Raw genomic sequence first — 13,091 nt, 5'->3', positions numbered from 1 at the left:
GGCAGTTCCGGCTGGACTGTTCCCATGAGGCACAGGGTCAGACTGATTTGCATATGGCCATGTCTGAACTGGGGTGGCAGAGTGGGCTAAAGAACGGTGATGGATCAAACCCAGATCTGTTGACTGGGTGTGAGTGTTTGATTGGTTCTGATGCTCCGTCCATCACCACCCCCTTTTGTACCGACCTCTATTGTCTCCAGATCTTAAAGTGTCCCTAAGCCTTGGCCCCCAGCGGGGCTGCTTCCTCAGTATACAGCTGTTCGTAGTAATTCTTAAAAACATTCAGCACTTCCGCAGATGATTAATAAATTAGGCCTGAATGGTCTCCAATCTTAGATATTCGATTGATTACTTCTTGCTGCCACAGACGTTTTGCTAGTAATCGCCCGGTGCTTTTCCCCACCTCATAGGATTCAGCCCTATAGTGCATACATTTGGCAGCCACCTCAGTCCCAAAGTGTTGATGAATCTTAGACGTAACGATTGCCATTGTCTGCTGACATCCCTTGATATCTTGACCCTAAATCACTTTATCCATGAGTTCATATTCAGCCACTCTTAGCTGCTCATACCATTCCCAGATTTCAGCCTGCAATACGTTTTGGTGTTGGAGAGAGAAACTTAAGGTTTCCCTTCAAACCCCCGCCATAAAGGTATCCTAGACTCTAGTGCCTGGTGCTGTGCCTATTGGTATAAAAAAAAAATCTGCTATCTACTTAGCCATATGGTCGCGATATGCTTGCTCAACCAGAAGCTTTCTTTCGAAGGTACAAGTCGTTCGAGCTTTGGTAGCACCCATCAACGGAAATTCTATTACCAAGGTGTTATGATCTGAAATAGCCCTCATGAAACTCTCAATCTTGACTTGTTCAGCTAGAGCATTTGAGACAAAAAAATAATCTAGCCTGACTAGTTTATTATGAGGGGGGGGGGGTGATTAAAAAGTAGAGCCTGGATCAGATAGCCTATGTTAATACCAAATATCTTCCAGGCCATGTTCTCTCACGAGACCTTGCAAAGCCTTAAAGACCTTCCCTTTCCTCCCCTGATATATTTGATCCCCATTTAGATTAAATTGACTATCTGAGTGAATATTAAAATCACCACAAAAGATTAGGGGATGTGGCCATAAAACAAGCTTTATGCTTAAATGGTCCAATACCTCAGAGTCATCTACATGTGACCCATAAACGGAACAGATTGTAAAAGATACATTTTCTATGACTGACTCAAATTCAGTAATGGCCCACCGCCCAAACGTATCTTCTTTGACTCACTTGCAAGTGTCTACACCATTTCTTACTAAAATTGCAACTCCTCTTCTTGTTGTCCCTTGCTAACATGTTATATCCCAAGTCCCTCAACCACCATAGTTTATTCCATGATATGTGAGTTTCTTGGAGGCACACCAAATCAGCCTGCATAAATCGAAGGCCATTGTGCCCCTTTTTGTATTTATCATTAAGGCCATAGACATTTACTGAACAGATTCAAATTTTACCTCCCATCCTTGTGTTTAAAATCCTCTAACCTGAATCTTTCAATGCTATAGATCAAATTGCTGCTTTCTACAATAATCATTTTATTGCTCCTTACAGAGTTACGAATGACATGACAAATGCAAAACAAATCACCATTTACTTGCCCCCACCTTACCAGCCCCGCAGACCCTTCCACCCCCCACCCATCCATCCCCATCCCTGCCCCCACCAACCCTCACAGGCAATTGGACCCATCAAGCCTTGTGATTGAGTAATACCCTTTTCGCGTGTCTGCCCCGACCGCGAACCTGCAAGTAGCTCCTTTCACTACGTTCCAAAAAAAGCCATTGTTTGTTCCCCCACTCATAGACAAGATTATTCGAGGGTTTGTAAAAATTCTTTAGCTTTAACCTCTGATGTAAAGAAACGAGGAATCTTCATCCAGACTACTTTTTAGCTTGGCTGGGTTGATTAGAAAAAACTGTGCTCCCTTCTCTGAAAAAGTTGAATCAGCTGGCGAAGTCACCATCGGCGTTCTTCTGTAGAGTGGCAAAAAACTGGTCTGACAAAAAAAAGGTATGACCATTAAAAGAGAGGTGTCGGTCTGGTCGAGCCAGATTAAAACCTGCCTGGTGAACATTTCCGATATAGATACAGAATTGCGCAAGGTTTAATACCTTCTGTTAAAGTAGTTGTTTCTGCTTAAAAAATAATCCATGGGCGTGCTGGATTTCTTGAGCCCAATCCCAATTCCCCAGCTCAGGGAGAGCACCTTTAAGGAGATAAACAAAAACTTTATTAAATTATTCCCCTCTGACCCCTCTGGATTGTTTCATCTAAGTCTATTCTCAAAGTCTTTCAGCTTCCATTGGGTATCTGACATTTGATTTTCCAAAGTTACTGTCATTTCTCTGTACGTCGAAGCCTCATTTTCCCATCTTGACTACCCTCTTCTCCACCTCGTTCATTCTTTCTGTGAACTCAGAGCAGGTTTTGGAGACCTTGCGGATAGCCCCCTGCATCATCTTGCAGGGGGCATCGTCTGTCTGGACTATCCGACTCTCCAAATGTGTCTCTTACCTTTGGGCCATGATACTTTGGTATATAGACCCCAGTGAAATGGCTCCGCCCCTCCCTGTGGAATATTTACATCTGCTGCACCGTCCCCTTCCAGCCCTGGGGAGATGGAATAATCCCAAAGAAGCACACAAGCTCTTACTTCATTTTTACTTGCTTTATCTTGTGTAGATAGTTCTATACCCTTCTTCACTGTGGCAGCATCCATAGGGACATCATCAGGTCTCCCCTCTGTTCTACTGGAATCAGACTCATGACCATGGCTCTCTGCGTCAGACCGGTCTGAGATATCTGATAGGAGGAAAAAACGTATCCCCACACTTGGTTTAAAACCCCGACTGGTAATGGTCTCCAGCTTGGCGTGCCTTCCTTGGTATTTAGACGGGGCAACCAATGTGACTTATGGGTTGCAGTTAAAGATAGTTCTGCTTCATTCTGCTTGGCAAGGGGCCCACCCTCTCATCCAGATCCCTCGGGACCCTGTACCACCACTTGGCATATTAGGTTTTTCAGTAGCAAACATTTTGCTCACCTCTTATCCTATGCATGCCGGGTGGGGTTGTCCCTCGGAGGGTGTAGTTTCCGCATGGTGTAGAGCAGGGTAGCCACAGCCATCGCAGCCTTCACCTAGACTAGCCAAATTGCCATGATATGATTGACCTGGTGCCCTAGCTGCTTTTCCTTCAGGAGTTTTCCCACATTCCCTGGAGGTTGTACGAGGGGGCTTTCTAAATAAGTTTGACCAAGTGCCCTCTGGTTCTATTGCAGCTGCTCCCTTAGATACAGAGCCCATATTCAAAAAGACTTTAGCTGTAGGCTTCTTCATTGATGTTCCTGTTTCTGTGTGACCTTTCTTAGCTTTGGCAGTCTTCGCCAGAGACATCGCCAGTCCGCTCTCCGGAGACGCTCCACCCCCAACAACAGCGCTGATTGTGAGAGAGACCAGTCTTTGGCCGAATCGTCTCCAGACTCGGTAAACCTGGCCAACGCGGGATGTAAGCAAGCCAAAAAAAGCAGTGCGCAACTCGATCTGTGATCTGGAAGGATTCCCCAATTCTTTCATCCTTTTTTAACCAAGGGGGGAGACCTTATCGTGGCTACGGGGTGGGCAGAGCACGAGATTTCACGATCAAACAGCTGCTATCTTGCCGACTCCTTTACCTACCACAAGACCTATGAACTTCTTATGCTGGGACTCAGTACAACTCTGCTTCTGTTTGCACAGGAAGGAAGTTCTCCTTACTTCAAGGCACTAGCGACACACTCTTTTTAAAGAAAAAAAGAAAAAGGGCAGGCCCCGTGAGATGGGGTCCCCTGGGCCGAAAATGGCCTAGGAGGGAGCCTCTTGGCCCCCCTCTCTTAGAATTAAAACTTTTTGTTTAAAAATAAAGTCCGTGCCCCAGGGGATGGGGTCCCCTGGTCCCAAAATTGGTCCAGTGAAGGGGGCCAAGCAGACCCCCTTCCTAAAAAAGAAATAAATCAAAAAGAAAAAGCCAACAACTTGCCGGAGGCCTGGCCCCCTTGCTCCACTACTCTACAAACACGCCTCCTGGCTCGTTCCTACTTGGGGGATGAAGTCTTCTTGGCTGTCGAGGGTCCTTAGGGGGCCAAGAAGACCTCATGTTACCTTCGGTAAGCCCTACATAATGGAATTGCTGAGAGGGGGTCTGAGGCCATGCCCCCTTTCTCCACCACCCTGCAAACGTGCCATTGGTGCACTGCTGGTGGGGAGATGATGTACCTTGGCTCCTGAGGGGTGGAGAAAGGGGGAGTGGCCTCTGATGACCTCTCAGAAATGCAGCTGTGTGGGTCTTACTGGAGGTAACAGCAGGGCTAGTTGGCCCCCAAGGACCCTGAAGAGCCAAGGGGACTTCAACCTCCAACTAGTAGTGAGGCAGGGGGCGCGTTTGCAGAGTGACGGAGAAAGGGGACGTGGCCATTGAAAACCTCTCAGCAAATCCACTTTTTGGGTATTACTGGAGGTAACAGGAGGACTTGTTGGCCCCCAAGGACCCTGTGGAGCCAAGGGAACTTCATCCCCAAAATAGTAGTGCACTGGGAGGTGTGTTTGCCGAGTGGTGGAGAAAGGGGGCGTAGCCTCTGACAACTTCTCAGAAATCCTGCTGTGTGAGACTTACTGGAGGTAACAGGAGGAGTATTTGGCCCCCAATGACATCCTACAAGTAAGCCCCTCACAGCGATATTGAAGGCCATGCCCCCTTTCTCCAACACTCTGCAAACGCAGCTCCTGGTGCACCACAGGTTGGGGGAGGAAGTCCACTTTACTCCTGAGGGACCTTGGGGACCAAGAAGCCCTCCTGGTACCTCCTGTAAGTCCTACACAGCTGAATTCCTGGGAGCTGGTTGGAGGCCCGCCCCTTTCTCAACCATTCTGCAAACATGACTACTACTTTAAAAACCATAGAAATTCACTGAAAAAACCAAAGGTTATAGGGACTTTATAGTTAGGAATTTGCATTTAAAAAACCTTAGAAATTCACTGAAAATACCAAAGGTTACAGGGATGTTATAGTTATAAAATATAATTGAAAAAACATTACAAATTCACTGAAAAAAAACAAAGGTTACAGGGACGCTATAGGTAAGCTGACATTTCACTTGATCAAAACCAGAGAAAGTCAGCAGTTATAGTTAGCTGAGCTAACTATAACTTGTTACCCGCAATGCACTGCTTATGACCTCGCATATTACTTCACTCATGACATGGTCAGTGACATCACTGATGACATCACTGATGACATCTCAAATGACACCCGGGGGAGGTACCCCAAATAAAACAAGTCTCACAGTCCTCCACTGCAGACTGGTACCAGCAGTTCAGCACTGCTAGCCCGACTTTGCCTTTGAAAGCTATGGCAAAGCCACCACTTCCTCTGTATATCTGTGTAGGTCAACCCTCTGGCAGTCCTACCGAGTCCTAAAGGCAAGGTGCAACATATGACACAGGCAGGACATTTACTTTGCATGTCCTGATGGTGAAACATGCAAAACTACTTTTCTTACTGTGGAGAGACTTGGTCGCCCAGTTGGCAGTACAGATTAACACGCTGATCCCCGCAGCTGTTAGATCCTGAATGGTGCAACAAAAGTGGGCACTCCAGGATATCAAACAACTTGTCACATGAAGCCCGATTTGTACTTCATGTCAACATTAATGGAACTTGTTACATTGTGCAGCATTAGCAAAGCTGCTACTTTCTTACCATTAAAACTCCTGTGGCTTGCGGGGCACATATGAAGCCGGTTCTATGAGACAGTTTTCTGCCCTCCTGGAGAGCCATGCCAGCAACTCTTAGGAAGAAGAGCAATAAAAGATTGCAGGCCGGGGAGGTGTTACCTCCCTCCTGCAGGAAGCCACTTAGGTGTTAGTCCTAAAAGGCAGGCTTCACAGGGTATGCCACCTTTGAAGGGCAGATGTATCACACTAGGGTGGAAGGCTGCTCCATTGTTTAGGCAGACAGGCCGGCATGGGAAGCAGAGAGGGGAAAACCAGTTGCCAACCCGGTTTCCCCAAGGATGTGTAGCCCTGAGGTAGCCATACCCTAGGGGTGGGCTAGTGAGGTCTGATCACCGAGAGAGGGGTCTCACCATCTTGGGAGTGAGCAGAATGGTGCATCCTGGGATAGCCAGATGCCACACTCTGCTGGAAGTGGTCACCAGGTAGTAGGGAACCCGGAAGCCCATTAGCTACCAACAGCATTCTTCCCTAAAGGCACTTTCCAAGCATAAAGGGGGTCCCCCTCCGTGGCATCCAGACCACAGATCTCAATGAACTTAGAAGCAGGACCAAAGAAGGACTGCTCTCCTGCACTGGGGGGGCAGCAAAGAGAGCTGCACTGATGAGGACTGCACTTGCTGCACCTGGTGGCGAGCAAAGAGCAGGAATGTGCCTGCCATGTCCTGCTCATGGAGAAGCTGTTTCCAGAGCCCAGTCAAGTGAGCAGAACTCCATAGGCCAGAAGACTGGCCTCCTGTTCGCAGAACAGGGGCACAACATTTGAAGAAGCCTGCTGGGGCAAGTTGGTAGCCCAAAGTTTTCAACTTGCTACCACAATTGCCATGCAGTACCGAGGACCAAGATCCAACGCACACAGATGCACCCAAGTTGCTGAGCCAGGAAGTGCTGTTGCAGAGTTGCTGGCAACCTCAGAAGGTAAGTTATCCACCCAGGAAGGATTGGCCTGTGACCACCACAATGGGCAACTGGTAGTCCAGTGGCAAATGGACTACAGCCAGACTGGAGAGGATTTTGTCTGACTTTGACTTTGCAACAAGGACCACCTGACCATCTTCGTGGACTGAGGAATCCCTGCAGGAAGACCCCATCAACCGTGTTGTATCCACAGCATCCTTAGGGCAGCTTCAGCATCCTTCATCCCTTGCATAAGGACCACTCCATAGGAATCCATTGCAACACAAATAAAGTGCCTGGAACTGCTGAAGGACTGCTTCTTCTGGGAAATTACCTGTTCTCGAGGACCTTGCTGTTCCCCCTGACTAGCTCCCTGTCAGAACTATTCATCCCAAGTACTCCTGACTGACCGCATTGACACTTACCTACGTTTTCTTTGACAAATGTTCTAAGTGTCCAATTTGTTGACTTTGCCAAGGCTTGTTCGAAGTTGAGTAAAATTGCTGTGATTTATCATTGCTTCTAAAATCTATATCTTCAGAACCCTGCGGTGAATCCTTTTCATTCTAGTGTCTAAATTCTTTTACAATCTATTTTTATAACTTGGTGTCGGATGTGTGTTGTTTTCTTCTTCAATTGTTTTGGTGGGTTATAAATGCTTTACAATGGTTCCTCAGTGCCACAGCTACCAAGGGTTGAGCTGAGGGGTTAACAGACAAAACCTAAGGGTCCTAAATGGGTTGGTGAGTGTATTACAAGCTGAGGTTGCACACTCATCATGGAAGCTAAAACCAATAAACACGCGTTGATTAAGGCATTGAGAGCTTGTGAAGAGGCTCACAGGGCTCCTTCAAGTCTGTAGAAGGAATTACCCTAAGGTAGTGGGGATGACGTGGAGGAGGTGTACAATCAATGTCTGTTGAGTAGAGCCAGTGGGGCAGGCAGAAACCTACCCTCCACCCTTGGAGGGCCAAGGAGGGTAGTCAGGGCCCTCAGTGTAGCTGTCTCTGAACATAGCCATAGGTCAATACAGGACAGCATGGTAGACAGACTTGGTGGAAAGGGCTATAGCTCTGGCTAAGAGGAGGCTGGCCCTGGAGGAACGGAGGGCCTGGCTGGGCTTGGAGCCCAGAGAATATGATGGCAGTAAATATGGAGGTGCTGATAGGGGTGCCTCTGGTGTGAGGTTGCCCAAAGGGGTTGTCCCTAGTTATGTTCCAGGGGATGACATTGACAAGTGGCTGACCTCATAGCAGAAGGCTCTCACAATGAAGAAGGTGGGAACACAACACTGAGGAACCATTCTGTGGGAGTTAGCACCCGTGGTTGGTAGAAATACGCTACTCACACTAGAGGAGGAGATAGCTTAGGTTTACACCCATACAAAGTCAACCCTTGTTGAACTATTTGGGTTAACTCATGGAGAGTAGAGGAGAAAGCTTAGGTCCTTTCAGAAAGGCACTACACAAACATAGGTAGACTTCATTGACACCTCAGTTAAGGCACTAGATGGATGGATTAAATGCAACAAAGAGGGTACATTTGAAGGGCTCTACAATCTGTAGGATAGGGAGCACATTTTAACAAACTGTCATTCGGAGAAGTTGCACCAGCATGGTGTGAAATCTAAGCTGTCTAGCCCCAGGGAACTGGACAAGACAGCTGATAAGTGGGTAAGAACCAGGGTCCCTAAAAAGACCCTTAGTGGTGACCAGGAGCAAGGTGGTCAGGCCTCTTCTCAGGGCAAAGAAGGGGGGAAGAATACAAATAAAGATAGCCCCAAAGAGTTCCCAAATGTAGCCCAAGGGGGGAGGGGAGTCCTGAGCCACAAACCCATTCAAATGGGGAGGGGAACCAGAGCAAGAAGTGTAACCCCTTGAAGGCAAGGGTGTGCTTTGACTGTAACTACCCTGGCACAAGAGGGGAGATTCAGCGTGGACCAAAAATACACCCACTGGTGACCCGTCCAAACGGTTGGCTAGTGTAGTGGATGGAAAGTTGCCCCAGGAGATCCCAAAGGGTACACAGGGGCCTCCTTAGTTCTCCTGGGTGGGGAGACCATTAAATCTTTGGCCCACTGGCCTCCTAATATGATAAAGTAAATGCCCAAGATGGAACTGTGAAGCGAGTAGTCTCTAACCCACACTGACAGACCAGCAACAAAAGGACTGGTATCACTTGCTGAGGCAGTTTGCTGGACTGTTTTCTTTGGCCTCGGGTCTGACTTCATGTTGTACCCATGACATGGACACCGACCGGTGACAGCTTGCCTGTCAAAAGTAAAATTTACAGATTGTTTGACCAGGTCAAGGCCAGCATCCAGGCGGAATTTGCCAAGATGTTGGAGCTGGGGGTGATTGAGCCATCCAGGTGTCCACGGCCCAGCCCAGTGGTACTGGTGACCAAGCCCAAGGGGGAGAAACCTGAGAAGAGGCTCTGTGTGGACTACAGGGGCCTCAATGCAGTCATGAAGGGTGATCCACTGCTTATTCCAAGAGCTGATGAACTCATTGACGAGCTGGGTGAAGCTTTGACTCTGCTCCCCTGTGACCTGACATCAGGTTATTGGCAGATTGCCCTCACTTCAGGAGTCAAGGAGAGGTCCACTTTCTCCATACCTGAAGGCCACTTTCAATTTAAAGTAGAAGGCACCTGGGCTCCAGCCTGCTTTTTGCCTTCCCCTGTTGCCAGCTCCAACGTCTGTTTGCCTTTCTGAAAGCTCACTTCTGCCTAGTTTCACCACAGCTGCCAGGTTTCCTGCTCTCCCATTCCTGAAGCCCTGTCCACCCCAGGACCTACTTAAGGCTGGCCGCTGCACGACTGCATTGAGAAGGTACCTGGACTCCTGCTTGCTAGTAGATGCCTACTCCTATTACCAGTGTCAGCTTCTCTCTGCCTTTCTCTCACTTTTGGCAGCTCTTTGCTGCCTAGTTTCATCACCGCAGCCAGGTTTCCTGCTCCCCCTTTCCCACCTCTGCTGAAGCCCCACACTCCCTAGGTCCCTAGGAACTAGTTAATGCAGGTCGATGTGTGACCGCTGTGATAGTGTGCCAGAGGTGCCCCGAAGGAATGCCCGTCTGCATCTGGACCGCACCAGGAATCTAGTCCCCCACACCCTTCGATGCAAGACCACCATCACAGCAGCTGCAGACATTATAATCATCAACTATTCCCTAACCACCACCTTTCTGCAGTGGCGACTGGTGACTTTTTTAAGTGGTGGGGCAACTTTCACAGCATGAGACAGACAGCCTGTTACTCCCCACACTCTTCATTTAACCAAGACAAACGCAATCCATGTTCTTTAACATCCAGTCAGACTCATACCCGCTAAACCAAACCAAACCAAACCAAACCAGTGCCTGTTTGCCAACGATATGCCGAGGCCGAGCAGCCTCCCTGCACCTGGGTCTGCTGAGTGATAAGGTACATGGACTGCCAAGCCATCATGCAGGCGGTGCCAGCCTGAAGAGGAAGCATGTCTGTGCAGAGGGCATTGTGCACTCCTATTCCCAAGGATAATCAGCCTTTCAGCATTGAAACTGCCTGTGCGCACAGAGATTGGGCTGTGCTCACATCCCAACAGAAAATACAAAGAGAAATGTATCCCCAGATTACAGACAATAAAGAGTTTTTTTTAATTCATACCCTGCAGAGTTGTTCAAAGAGTTGCTGGTGGAGGCTATGCAATAAACTCATCTTTAGCAAAAAATAATTGGTGGTGTTGGCTATACTGTGTATAATATATGCACTGACTTAAAATACAGATGGTAATCCAAGTAACTGTACTAGTCCCACACAAATGTTTTCTTCTCTGTGTTCACCTAGAAGCAGAGCTATATGTACAGCCTCATAAACTAGCATTTCTTCTGCACATATTATATATTTTTTGCTCTCCTAGGAGGCAATTTCAAGTCATCGAAATATCAACATGTGATTGACTCTTTTCTATGACCTCTTGTCAAATTTCATTCCTCACAATGTGTATCTTATTTGAAATTAAAACCACCTTCAGATGGATGTGTGGGTAACACACAAGGATAGAGAGATGTGCATCTGAGTAAGATACCCAACGCACACAGGTGGATAACGTATTCTGCGGCAATTCTCGTCATTTCTGTGGAAAAGAAACTTAATCATGTCAGAGAAGATCAACATGCCCTTTGTTATGTGCAGACCCAAGCTGAGCTCTTCCGAAGAATTGGTTGTGGAAGATGAAGATATCTGGCGATCCACACAGGTCCTCCGTATCCAGAGACATGTCGGAAGTAAGGACTGACCTCATTTCTACTCTGAGGTGAATGGGAATAGCAGTTCTAGCAGGATCTCGTGTGGCACCTTAGTGAAAGGCGTGAAGTGGTGCCGCTCACTAATGCACTAGTGGAGCCTTTAGGGTACTTAAAAGGTTCACAATACTGACTTACAGATGCTGCAGAGTGTAGAGAGGGCCGGACAGAGAGTACCTTTATTCGGCAACTTTAGGTGGGCATGCAGGGCCCCTGTAGTTCCTACCCTTGCACTGAGCGGGAGATGGGTCACTGGTCTCACAGCTGGGTAGCAAACAGTAGCGCAAAAGTGGCACCAGTACCCAGGGGCATTAGAGGTCCAGCTTCGTAAGCAGAAAGCAGGGTCCTGGTGGTGCCCTCTGTTCCAGAGTTAAGAGCGGGGATGTACGGTGGAGTTACACAAGCTTGGCTGGATGCTGTCTCTGCTCCGGATGACTTGCTATCAGCTCCTCGCTGCTAGTGTCTCCTGACAGTGCCACGGCTCCCGCTCTATGCACTGGGTATGCCCACTGCGGCGTTGCCTCCCCCAAGTCACTTGGGCCAATCAATACATTGCTTCCATGCTGTATATATTAGAAAGGAGCGAGAAAGCAGTGCCAGGGTTTACTGGAGCAGGCAACACTAGCGCTCCTTTGGAGACCGGTGAGGCAGCACTGAAATCCCCAGCCTACAAACAGTGTGGAGACAGAAGAGGCCTCAAGTCCGCATGTCGGGTTGGCCATACAAAGACACGCTGCCAACCTGACTTGTGCACTAACACTGCAGAAGTGGCAACTTGTCACTAATTAAGCCACACCCCTGCCCCAATAACGCACATGCATGATTAAGCATCTGCCTGTGTGCACCTAATCCCGCCAGCAGCAGCGCTGAGCAACTGGTATATGGGGGAAAATAGTTCTAACATTTTTAATACAGGAGCCACCGGGGCAACATATAGGGGGGCAACGCTCCTATGCCCTCATAGAGGAACCGCCAGACAAACTGGAAAAATGCAGAAGGCATCAGCAGGCCCTAACACCCTAAGCAACTACTGACTCCAACACCCTCAGCAACTACTGACCCATCTCGTTCGTACATTTCCCATTCAAAGTGATGGAGAAAGCAATCAACATTCAACTCTCTGACTACCTAGAGTGCCACCAATGTCTTAACAGATCTCAATCAGGCTTCAGCCCCAACCACAGCACTGAAAGAGCCCTCATCACAGCCACAATTACATCAGAAGCATCCTCGACTGAGGAGAAACAGCCTCCCTCGTCCTCCTTGACTTCTCTGAGCCTTCGACACAATCTCCCAATATACTCATCAGAAGGCTTCACCTCCTGGGCTTCCACGGGCCAGCCCTTCAGAAGATATACTCCTTCCTCACAGGAAGGATACAATGCATGATACTACCACACCACACCTCAGAACCTAAAAATCGAATCTGTGGGGTCCCTCAAGTCTCATTCCCCAGCCCAATGCTCTTCAATGGCACCCTCACAGACATCATCAGATCGCATAGCATCAGCATCGTCTCATACACCGATGACACTCAGCTCATTCTCGCCCTAACAGGCAGATCCAACACTGCCAAAACCACCTTCGCCACCTCCATGAGCAATGTTGCATCATGGACACCTGCCTCCATCTCAACTCAGACAAAACTGAAGTCCTGATTTTCAGAAACAACCACTCCCCTTGGGATGTCTTATGGTGGCCCTCTGAACTGGGCTCCCCACCCACCCTTACTGATCATGCCAGTTGCCTCAGGATCATCCTAGACACCAACCTCACTAGGAATAAATGGATCATACGTCCTCTCCTCATCATGCTTCCACCTCCTGTGAATGCTCCACAATATCTTCAAATGGATCCCTTGGAACACCAGATGAACGGTCACCTAGGCTCTAAACACAAGCAGACTCAACTGTGGAACTGCCCTCGATGCCGGACTCGCAGCCGACGTCTTACGTCGACACCAAACCACTCAGAACACTGCACCTATCCCATGTTCACAGACATCTGTCTGAACGGTGCAACCAAAGTGAGCACCCAAAGGTATCAAATATTTGAGCATGAGTAAAAATCAATTAAACATTCCCATTTTGTCAC

General features: G+C 48.2%; 1 protein-coding gene across 2 annotated transcripts in view; it reads right to left on the bottom strand.

The window, feature by feature from the left end:
- KLHL6 (kelch like family member 6) overlaps positions 1 to 13,091 on the bottom strand; it is a 601,696-nt gene that overhangs the window by 326,691 nt on the left and 261,914 nt on the right. The window lies entirely within an intron of this gene.

The sequence above is a fragment of the Triturus cristatus genome, chromosome 11 (genome assembly GCF_964204655.1).
Source record: "Triturus cristatus chromosome 11, aTriCri1.1, whole genome shotgun sequence".
Taxonomy (NCBI): Eukaryota; Metazoa; Chordata; class Amphibia; order Caudata; family Salamandridae; genus Triturus; species Triturus cristatus.
This window is presented reverse-complemented; position numbering and strand designations above follow the sequence as displayed.